Below are 11,258 nucleotides of genomic sequence, written 5' to 3' on the forward strand. Positions count from 1 at the left end.
CTCACCAGTATTCGAAATGGAAAACCGATTAGCAAGCAAGATAGACTCAGGGGACTCCCGCACTGCCTGCCTGGTTCTCTTAAGGAGCCCCTCCCTCATGCACCAAACTCCCACTTTACACTCTGTGCACTCAAATTTATTTCCTTCTTAAATTTATAGTTCCCCTCCTTACCGAACTCCCTAAATTACCAAACTCCCTTCTTAACATTCTGTGCCCTCCAGCAGCACCTTGGGGAATTATGGATGGGCCATAATTGCTGGCCTTGCCAGTGACGCTCATATCCCAAGAAAGAATTTTTAAAAAAATTCATCCAGAAAAATAAAAAGAACTAGATAGGAACTATCTTCCCCACTCAGCTGGAGTTAATTCAACAACAGTACAACTGCTACTATTTTGCAGAATATCTGTTCAATGTGGATTTACTGTGATTATTATGTTAATTGGTTCGGTGATGGTGTCGGTGAGGAACTGCGCAGGGCTCCACCAAAGACTAACCACATAGCCCTCAAGCTAATATCAGGGATTTAAACAGTATATTGAGCTGCAGTAAAGGGAAATTTAATCAGATAAGCAACGCTTTCTTAATAGGCACTTTAAATAGATGATCTGTAAGCATATTAAGGTTGCAATTAGATCTGCAGCCTTCAGGCAACATAGTTTTGCTTCACAAAGATGCTAAATCCAGATTATTTTGCTTTTTATCTCAGTGCTGCTTGCAGGACCTTGCTGTGCACAAATTGGCTGCTGCATTTCCCTACATTACAACAGTGACTTCATTGGCTTCAAATCACTTTGGGACATCTAGAGAGCATGAAAGGTGCTATATAAATGTAGGTTCTTCCTTTTATATTACATAAAATATGATTGTGAACTTCAGAAGTTGATTTATACATTTATGAGCAATTACTTTGTTCTGAGGTTTTCATATCTATAAATCAATCTTTCAAAGCCTGAAAACAGCTGTATCAGTGAACTGAGCTGTACCAATTCACTACTGTGCTTAATTTCCCGCAGCTCTGTTCTCCAAAGCTTGATTAATACCCATGGCTATTACTTCACTAGTTCTTTGACCATTTAGCCGATACAGAGGAACAAAATGAACATTATTGCAAAGAAAGGAAGACTTGCATTTATAGTTATATAGCACTATTTCTAAGAAAAGCAGGGGAGTTATCCTGGTGTCCTGGTCAATATTTATCCCTCAATGAACATCCCAAAAATCAATTATCTGATCATTATCACATTACTGTTTGTGGGAGTTTGCTGTCTGCATACTGGCTGCCTTCATTACAACAGTGACTACACTTCAAAAAGTATGTCATGAGCTGTAAAGCGCTTTGAGAGGTCCAGTGGTTGTGAAAGGTGCGATATAAATGCAAGTTTTTTTTTTAGGGACAGTGGTGAAGGGTCCATGTCTGAGGGCGTAACCCTCTCCAAGCTGTGCTCAGCTGGACACAGGTGCTGTACCGTGGGGTAGAGGCCTGCTACTCGACCCAAACCCGATGGGACCCGATGACATGTGTTGGGTTCGGGTCGGGTCAGGACCATCTTCCGGGGCCGGCTTTCGGGCTCGGGTCGGGTCAGGTCGGGCCGGACACACATGGTAAGTGCTCTGTTGATAAGTATTAAAAATAAAAATAAAAACTTACCTGAGCTGGGAGTCCGGGACGAAACTGAGTCTGCGCAGTGAGCGAGTGACGTCGCTATGATGTCATCACGCATGCGCTGCAGCTTCTCGCAGGTTCGATGTCAGGAAGATAAGTAAAGGGATGGTCGGGTCGAGTCGTGGCAGTTTTGGGTCGGGTCGCACTTGGTGCAAAATCGGAGGGACACAGGCCGGGTCGGGCTCGGGTCCGCTGTGGTTTGGTAGGGTTCGGGTCGGGTTCTTTTTCCCGACCTAAAGCAGGCCTCTACCATGGGGTGGGATGGGGGTGAGGGTGAGCTGTCTATGGAGAGCAGAATGACTGAGCAGCAGCAGCAGACAATGTGAGATGCACTGACTTGCCTTCGAAGTAGAATCAGCATGATTGCAGATAGATTGATGGGTCCATCTCAAGCACAAAATCGGAGGGTGGGGGGAGGAGCGATGTCACAGGCCACTGAGATGCTGTGTTCTTATAATGATAGAGTGGTCAGTTCCATGGACCATCCTAACTAACTAAGTCCATGCACTCCTTCATTGTGCAAACTCTGGGTGCCAACATTCTACCACCTTTAAATAGGTTGGCAGATACCTTGGCTTTACAGGGCCGCACTGATCTGCATCAAAGTGTTCTCCAGCATAACAGTAGCAGTGAAGTATGCTGGACCCTGAGAGGGATGATGGACAATGGAAGTGGGGACTCCACTCAAAGCATTTCAACTTCTCACCCGCAGCCACCTCTTCATCTGGAGCCCACCGTCTGCCTCGACTCCCGATGGTCAAGTCTGCCTCTTCATAGGTGCAGGTGGAGGAGTCTTTGGTGGGTTCCGTATGGTCTCCAAAGCCCAGAGGATGTCGTCCAAGAGAAACTCAGCAGACAGAGCAGGGATCTGAGCAGCCTGCCTCTACCTCTACAAAAGCCACACAGGTTGCATCACGTACATGTAGCAGAAAAAGGAAGAGTGAGACTTTATATTTGCACAAGAGTATGCACATAGGTGTCTGAGAAATTCACAGAATCACAGAATAATACAGTGCAGAAGAGGCCCTTCGGCCCATCGAGTCTGCACCGATACATTAAAACACCTGACCTGTCTACCTAATCCCATTTGCCAGCACTTGGCCCATAGCCTTGAATGTTATGACGTGCCAAGTGCTCATCCAGGTACTTTTTAAAGGATGTGAGGCAACCTGCATCTACCATCCTCCCAGGCAGGGCATTCCAGACCGTCACCACCCTCTGGGTAAAAAAGTTCTTCCTCAAATCCCCCTTAAACCTCCCGCCCCTCACCTTAAACTTGTGACCCCTCGTAACTGACCCTTCAACTAAGGGGAACAGCTGCTCCCTATCCACCCTGTCCATGCCCCTCATAACCTTGTACACCTCGATCGGGTCACCCCTTAGTCTTCTCTGCTCCAGTGAAAACAACCCAAGCCGATCCAACTTCTCTTCATAGCTTAAATGTTCCATCCCAGGCAACATCCTGGTGAATCGCCCCTGCACCCCCTCCAATGCAATCACATCCTTCCTATAATGTGGCGACCAGAATTGCACACAGTACTCCAGCTGTGGCCTTATCAAAGTTCTGTACAACTCCAACATTACCTCCCTGCTTTTGTAATCTATGGCTCGATTGAGAAAGGCAAGTGTCCCATATGCCTTTTTCACCACCCTATTAACCTGCCCTTCTGCTTTCAGAGATCTATGGACAAACACGCCAAGGTCCCTTTGTTCCTCAGAACTTCCCAGTGTCAGGCCATTCATTGAATACTTCCGTGTCACATTACTCCTTCCAAAGTGTATCACCTCACACTTTTCAGTGTTAAATTCCATCTGCCACTTTTCTGCCCATTTGACCATCCCATCTATATCTTCCTGTAACCTAAGACACTCCATCTCACTGTTAACCACTCGGCCAATTTTTGTGTCATCCGCGAATTTACTGATCCTACCCCCCACATAGTCATCTACGTCGTTTATATAAATGACAAACAATAGGGGACCCAGCACAGATCCCTGTGGTACGCCACTAGACACTGGCTTCCAGTCACTAAAACAGCCGTCTGTCATCACGCTCTGTCTCCTACAGCTAAGCCAATTTTGAATCCACCTTATCAAGTTACCTTGTATCCCATGTGCATTTGCTTTCTTGATAAGTCTCCCATGTGGGACCATGTCAAAGGCTTTGCTGAAATCCATATAAACTACATCAACTGCACTACCCTCATCTACACACCTGGTCACATGCTCAAAAAATTCAATCAAATTTGTTAGGCATGACCTCCCTCTGACAAAGCCATGCTGACTATTTCTAATCAAATTTTGCCTCTCCAAGTGGTGATAGATTCTCTCCTTCAGAATTTTCTCCAATAGCTTCCCTACCACTGACGTGAGACTCACTGGTCTGTAGTTCCCTGGCTTATCTCTACAACCTTTCTTAAATAGTGGGACCACATTAGCTGTTCTCCAGTCCTCTGGCACCTCCCCCGTGGCCAGAGAGGAATTAAAAATTAGGGTCAGAGCTCCTGCAATCTCCACCCTCGTCTCCCACAGCATCCTGGGACACAAATCGTCTGGACCTGGAGATTTGTCCACTTTTAAGCCTTCCAAAACCTCCAATACCTTGTCACTCCCTATGACAATTTGCTCAAGAACCTCACAGTCTCTCTCTCTAAGTTCCATATCTACATCCTCTTTCTCGTGGGTGAAGACTGATGTGAAGTATTCGTTCAATGCCCTACCAATGTCCTCTGGCTCCACCCACAAATTTCCCCCTTAGTCCCTAATGTGTCCTACTCTTTCCCTGGTTATCCTCTTCCCATTGATATACTTATAGAATATCTTGGGATTTTCCCTATTTTTACCAGCCAGAGCTTTCTCATATCCCCTCTTTGCTCTCCTAATTGCTTTCTTAAGCTCCATCCTACTTTCTGTGCTCCACTAATGCTTCCATTGATTTGCTCTCCTTGTATTTGCTAAAAGCCTCTCTTTTCCTTCTCATCGTACCCTGAATGTTTCCGGTCATCCATGGTTCTCTGGGCTTGTTGCTCCTACCTATTACCCTAGAGGGAACATGTTGGGCCTGTACCCTCCCCATTTCCTTTTGAATGCCCCCCACTGCTCTTCTGTAGATTTCCCGACAAGTAACTCTTTCCAGTCTACCTTGGCCAGATCCTGCCTTATTTTACTAAAATTCGCTCTCCACCAATCCAAAACCTTTTTTTGCAACTTGTCTATTTCTTTCTCCATAACAAGCTTAAATTGTACCATGTTGTGGTCGCTATCACCAAAATGCTCCCCTACCAACACATCAACCACCTGTCCGGCTTCATTTCCCAGAATTAGGTCCAGCACTGCACCCTCCCTTGTTGGATTCTCTACATATTGAGCTAAAAAGTTCTTCTGTATACATTTTAAGAACTCCACTCCATCTAAGCCCTTAACATGATGACTATCCCAATTAATGTTGGGAAAGTTGAAATCACCTAATATAATTACCCTATTATTTTTACACACCTCTGTAAATTGCGCACATATTTGCTCCTCAATTTCCCGCTGACTATCTGGGGGTCTATAATAAACACCTAGCAATGTGGCTGTCCCTTTTTTATTCCTAAACTCTACCCATAAAGCTTCATTTGATGCCCTCTCCAAGAAATCATCTCTCCTTACTGCAGTAACTGACTCCTTAACTAATATTGCAATGCCCCCTCCTCTTTTACCCCCTCCTCTGTCTCCCCTGAAGATTCTATATCCCAGGATATTGAGCTGCCAATACTGCCCCTCCCTCAACCATGTCTCCGTGATGGCTACTATATTACAATTCCACGTGTCAATCATTGCCCTTAACTCATCCGTTTTACCTGCAATACTCCTGACATTAAAGTAGAGGCCTTCCATCCTGGTCTTAGTCCCTTGAAACTTACTTCCGCTGTATTCTCTCTGACTTGTTCGCTTTCCTGTGTTTAGCTGTGTCCCTATTCTGCTAGGAGTCTGCATCCCCTCCCCCTGCCAAATTAGTTTAAACTCCTCCCAACAGCACTAGCAAACCCACCAGGAAGGATGTTAGTCCCCCTCTGGTTCAGATGTAGACTGTCCCGCTTGTACTGGTCCCATCTTCCCCAGAAACGGTCCCAGTGGTCCAGGAATCTAAAACCCTCCCTCCTGCACCAACTCTTAAACCACGCATTCATCTGTGCTATTCTCCTATTTCTATACTCGCTAGCATGTGGCACTGGGAGTAATCCAGAGATTACAACCCGAGAGATCTTGCTTTTTAGTCTACTGCCTAACTCCCTGAATTCTTGATGCAAGACCTCATCCCTCTTTCTACCTATGTCATTGGTACCAACATGTACCATGACCTCTGCCTTATCACCCTCCCCCTTCAGGATGCCCTGCAGCCGTTCAGTGACATCCCGGACCCTGGCACCAGGGAGGAAACACACCATCCTGGAGTCACGTTGACGGCCACAGTAGCGCCTATCTGTTCCCCTGACTATAGAATCCCCTGTTACTATTGATCTTTTGTTGTTGTTGATCACATTTTGTTCTTTATTTAGCTCACATGAACATTATTCTTGTACACCACTTTCCAGTCTTATTCATTCTTGGGTGCTTGTTGATGATGACTGTGCAGACATGCATTGATGGGGACCAATGGGGAGCTGTTGAAAGGGTGGTTGGTTGGTTGAAGGACTGCTTTTTGTCAGTGGCATTTGGTGGGGGGAGGGGAAGAGTTGCCATTGCATTTTCTGGAGACATAGGTGCTCCAGTGTAACTGAAGTGAATCTTGCATTAATAAGGGCATCCCTGGCATTCCGGGCAGCAATGTGAGCAGCTAGGGATGCATTGCCCTCATCACCCTCATCCTCAACTTCCTCCTCCCCTTCAGAATTGTCCAAGGAGGAGCTAAACTCTTCGCCTTGTACCTCCCACAGCTCCAAAACTCACTGTTGCACACAATGTTTTGCAGAGCACAGCAAACCACGGCCATTCTGGAGATCCTATCTTTGGGTACTAAAGGATGTGTCCAGATCTGTCCAGGCACCTGAAGTGCATCTTCAGCGTACCACTGGTCTGTTCAATCGCACATCTCGTGGTGATATGGCACTCATTGCAGCGCTGTTGGACTTCACTGCTGGGGTTTCCAGAGGGTGTCATGAGCCAAGTTTGCAGCATGTATCCCTTGTTGCCTAGCAGCCTCCCAATAAGTCTGCTTCCAGGTCTGATGACATCAGGAAGCTTGGACTGCTGCAGGACAAAAGCATCATGTCAGCTTTGCTGGTTCCCCCTCTGCTGCTCCATCCTCTCTGCTGCTCTCCAACTCTGCTGCGCAGCTATAGGTCTGTGAGCATCAGGATGCTGTGAGTGCTGTTGTCCGCACCATTACAGGTTATCTTGATCCCCATCTGAGGTCCAATCTAAAATATCATAAGCAGTTCCTGTCCTGGTGTGATAGACCAAACCTCCGAAGTGTAGAAAATAACTTCTAAATTGTATAAAGTAGCCTTTCAGCAAAACTACTGTGAACAAACCCTCACTGTCCAGCAGGTAAGAAAGCAGCTGTGTGTACAGAGCATTTATTGGCATCTGATTTGCTTCATGCCCCTTAATTGCCGTTCTGTGTGTACCTTTGTTTCATCGACAATTTTGAGGAAGCTTGGGAAACCTGTGGACCTAATGTTACACTGCTTTCTGTTTATCAATATAGATCTAATTGAGTGAATAACATGTGGAAACTGACAACCTGCCTCTCCCAAAGGGTTTGTACACTTGCAGCCTAACGCACTATAGTGAAATGTGAAAGTTGGTGGGTTGGAGCCAGCTTCCCAAAATGCTGTCAATTTCAATTGGTTTTAGCGCCCCCCCCCCACCCCCCCCACACACACACCCAAGCCCACATACTCTTCCACATTAACATTCTGCCCTTTGATTTTGCAGCTGTAAATTTAAATATCTGTTCAGTGTATTACACACAATAAAACCATTTTTTCAAATACATATTTGGAATTGTTTAAAGTTCTACTGCATTTTAATATACATATGGATCTGTATACACTTCATTTTGCATATATGTCATTTAATACTAGCAGATCCCCTGTGGCATTGCTCACTGTACATCAGAGGATACAGAATCATGAAATGGTTACAGCACAGAAGGAGGCCATTCAGCTGGTCAAACTCGTGCTGGCTCTCTGCAAGAGCAATTTAGCTAGTCCCACTCCTCTGCCCTTTCCCCGTAGCCCTTTAAACTTTTTCACTTCAGGCACTTATCCAACTCCCTTTTAAAAGTCATGATTGAATCAGCCTCCACCACACTCTCAGGCAGTGCATTCCAGATCTGAACCACTCGCTGCATAAAAAAGTTTTTCGTCAGGTTGCCTTTGATTCTTTTGCAAATCACTTTAACTCTCTGCACTCTGGTTCTCAACCCTTCCGCCAATGGGAACAGTTTCTCTTTATCTACTCTGTCTAGTTTCCTTATGATTTTGAAGACTTCTATCAAATCTCCTCTCAACCTTCTCTTCTCTAAAGAGAACAACCCCAGCTTTTCCATTCAATCCATGTAACTGAAGTCCCTGATCCTTTTTCTGCACCATCTCAAAAGCCTTCACATCCTTCCTAAAGTGCAGTGCTGCAAATTGGACACAGTACTCCAGTTGAGGCTAAACCAGTGTTTTAAAAAGGTTCATCATAACTCCCTTGCTTTTGTACATTATACATCACTTTATAAAGCCCAGGATCCCATATGCCTTTTTAACCACTTTCTCAACCTGCCCTGCCACTTTCAACAATTTGTGCACATATGCACCCCCGCCCCCCCACCCCGCACAAGGTGTCTCTGTTCCTGCAGCCCCTTTAGAATTATACCTTTAATTTATATTGCCTTTCCTCGGTCTTCCCACCAAAATGTATCACAATGTAATTCTCTGAGTTAAATTTCATTTGTCACGGGTCTGCCCATTCCACCACCTTGACTATGTCCTTTTGAAGTCTATCACTATCCTTCTCACTGTTCACAATACTTCCCAAGTTTTGTGTAATCCGCAAATTTTGAAATTGTGCCCTGTACCCCCAAGCCTAAGAAAGACAGCGGTCCTAGTACTGACCCCTGAGGAAGCCCACTGTATACCTTCCTCCAGTCCAGAAAACAACTGTTCACCTCTCTCTGCTGTTTTATGAGGACAGAGGAATTGTACCATGTAATGCACAATATATTATTCTGTTGTGTGTGACCTAACCTGCTCCTTCAAATCCATACTGTCTAATTGTTGTAACTATGTTAATTAGGAGCCCATTACCTGTAGGTGTGACCTGAAGTGAATAAAATAAGTTATTTCTCCTGGACTGGCAGCTGGAGGAAATGATTAACATTTTTAAAGTACTATCTGAAGCACAGTGGGTACAAAACCTTGATCTATATATATTTCAAGGAGTCACTTTTATGTTTTTAGAAGTAACTTGTATATTCCATTTATATCCTTTCATATGTGTATGGCACGAACAAAAACTCCAAGTATGTTTCTCAAATTCAGAAACTGGTGCACAAACTCTCAAGCTCTCATATCTTGTGTTATATCTCTGAACTTTTTTTATCCCAAAACATGGAAAATGTTTTAGGGGTGACACAGTGGTGCAGTGGTTAGCACCGCAGCCTCACAGCTCCAGGGACCTGGGTTTGATTCTGGGTACTGCCTGTGCGGAGTGTGCAAGTTCTCCCTGTGATCGCATGGGTTTTTGCCGGGTGCTCCAGTTTCCTCCCACAGCCAAAGACTTGCAGGTTGATAGGTAAATTGGCCATTATAAAAATGCCCCTAGAATAGGTAGGTGTTAGGGAATATGGGATTGCTGTAGGGTTAATATAAATGGGTGGTTGTTGGTCAGCACAGACTCGGTGGGCCGAAGGGCCTGTTTCAGTGCTGTATCTCTAAATAAATAAATAATACATTTAACAAACAAAAATTGTAAATCATCTTACTTTCCTCAATTTCCTGGCAACATCTCCATAACTTTTTCCAGTTTTGTTTATCAAAAGACTTATACTTCCATAATGCTGATCGAAAGCAGGCATCACTGATCTCTTTTTAATCTTCAATTTTTGTTTTGCTCCTGAAATATTTTCATTGTTTCAGGATCTGTTTGGAGAGGATTGCTTCTCTCACTGTCACTTTTGCTTACTTGCAGTCACTTATATTTATGTCACAAGAACTCTGAGCATGTTCAATCTGTAGCTACATTGAGAAGCAAAGAAAATTGTGACAACAAGCAGTTTAGCAATAGTATGACGTTGTGCTGACCAACAGCAGCAATACATTGAGAATGTAACTATAGAAACTTGTGATATTTGTAGTAAAGTGATGACACTGGCATTTCTCAACAATGTGAAAGCTTGCCCAGATATTTTCTATCCATAAAAACCTATATAAATCTAACGTAGCTAATTACTGCACCATCTGCTTCCACACAATCATCAGTAAAGCAAAGTGCCATCAAGCAACTACTCATTAATAACGGCAACAAAGAGAATAATTAGAGTGAAAACTCTCCTGTGACTCAAATTATGTCTGGCACAAAGGTCATATAGTCAGAAGTGGGTCAAGTTTGCCAATGATTTCAGTATGTTCCGCATCATTCACAACTTATCTGATCATAGAGCAGTCCATGCAAGTGTTGCTTCAAGCAGCTGAAGAGTGGGCTGGTATACAGGGTAAGCATAAATATCAAGTATGTTACCTTGACTGCCTTGCTGAGGATATGATAGTCTTTGTAACATTGGTCTGCTGTCCTGAAGATGAAGGAATTGGCACAGTCTATAATGAAAATATTGCTAAGACATGCAGTGAAGTTGTTTGTGTGTAAAATCATAGAAATAGAAACTTACAGCACAAAATGAGGCCATCCAGCCTATTGTGTCCAATTGTGAAATGTAGGAGCCAAGCACTGATCCTCTTATCTGTTCATCTCCCTGCCTGCTGCTGAACAGTACATGCTAAATGTCTTTTTTTAAAGGCTGCGCAGAGGTTTCCAGGCAGTTCAGCTGCTTACACTGGTTTTGCACCAATGGGAATGTGAAAGAGAAGACCCAGGAAACCTGTATGGAGTTCCCTCTGCAGCTATCAGCAAGTGCAATTTTTTTTTTTAAACAGGCATCATGATGTGCTTCATTTTGGGGAAATTACAACCCAGATTATCAACACGACTGGTACATCTTGCCTACAATCTTGCTGTGTATTTTCAGCTTTAAAACAGGTAATGGCCACTCAATCACGTTATGACAGAAAAATACCGATTTGTAGAATTCAATCCACAAAGTATCAGGAAAAATAACAGAATATAGTGGAATTGTAATAATGAAAAGAAAATTTGACCTATTCAGTCAGTTAAATGAAAGTGGAATTTGACAGATTCAGCCACAGTAAATCATTGACCCTGATGTTACGCCTCGCACAGCATTAACACCACTATTATTCTTTAATAGCATGTCTTTCAATTAATCATCGGCAACTCCATGGAAGGTATGAACTGAAGCCTAATCTAGGTTCATGGCTGACAGGCACATCACTGTATTGTCCTCAGTTTCAGTGAGTTTATAAGCTAGAAAAATACTTCAA

The 11,258-nt window shown here is 44.0% G+C and overlaps 1 protein-coding gene across 4 annotated transcripts in view; it reads right to left on the minus strand.

Moving 5' to 3' along the window:
- LOC137382667 (rasGAP-activating-like protein 1) overlaps positions 1-10,588 on the minus strand; it is a 385,434-nt gene extending 374,846 nt beyond the window's left edge. For 3 of the 4 annotated variants that reach the window (XM_068054910.1, XM_068054915.1, XM_068054914.1), the window contains exon 1: positions 9,626-9,803. The gene's annotated coding sequence lies outside the window, so the exon portion shown is untranslated. Of the gene's footprint in view, positions 1-9,625; positions 9,804-10,528 lie in introns of those variants that run through there. The other variant, XM_068054911.1, reaches the window with a different exon arrangement.
- Positions 10,589-11,258: the final 670 nt, after the last annotated feature.

Source organism: Heterodontus francisci, chromosome 23 (genome assembly GCF_036365525.1).
Source record: "Heterodontus francisci isolate sHetFra1 chromosome 23, sHetFra1.hap1, whole genome shotgun sequence".
Lineage (NCBI taxonomy): Eukaryota > Metazoa > Chordata > Chondrichthyes > Heterodontiformes > Heterodontidae > Heterodontus > Heterodontus francisci.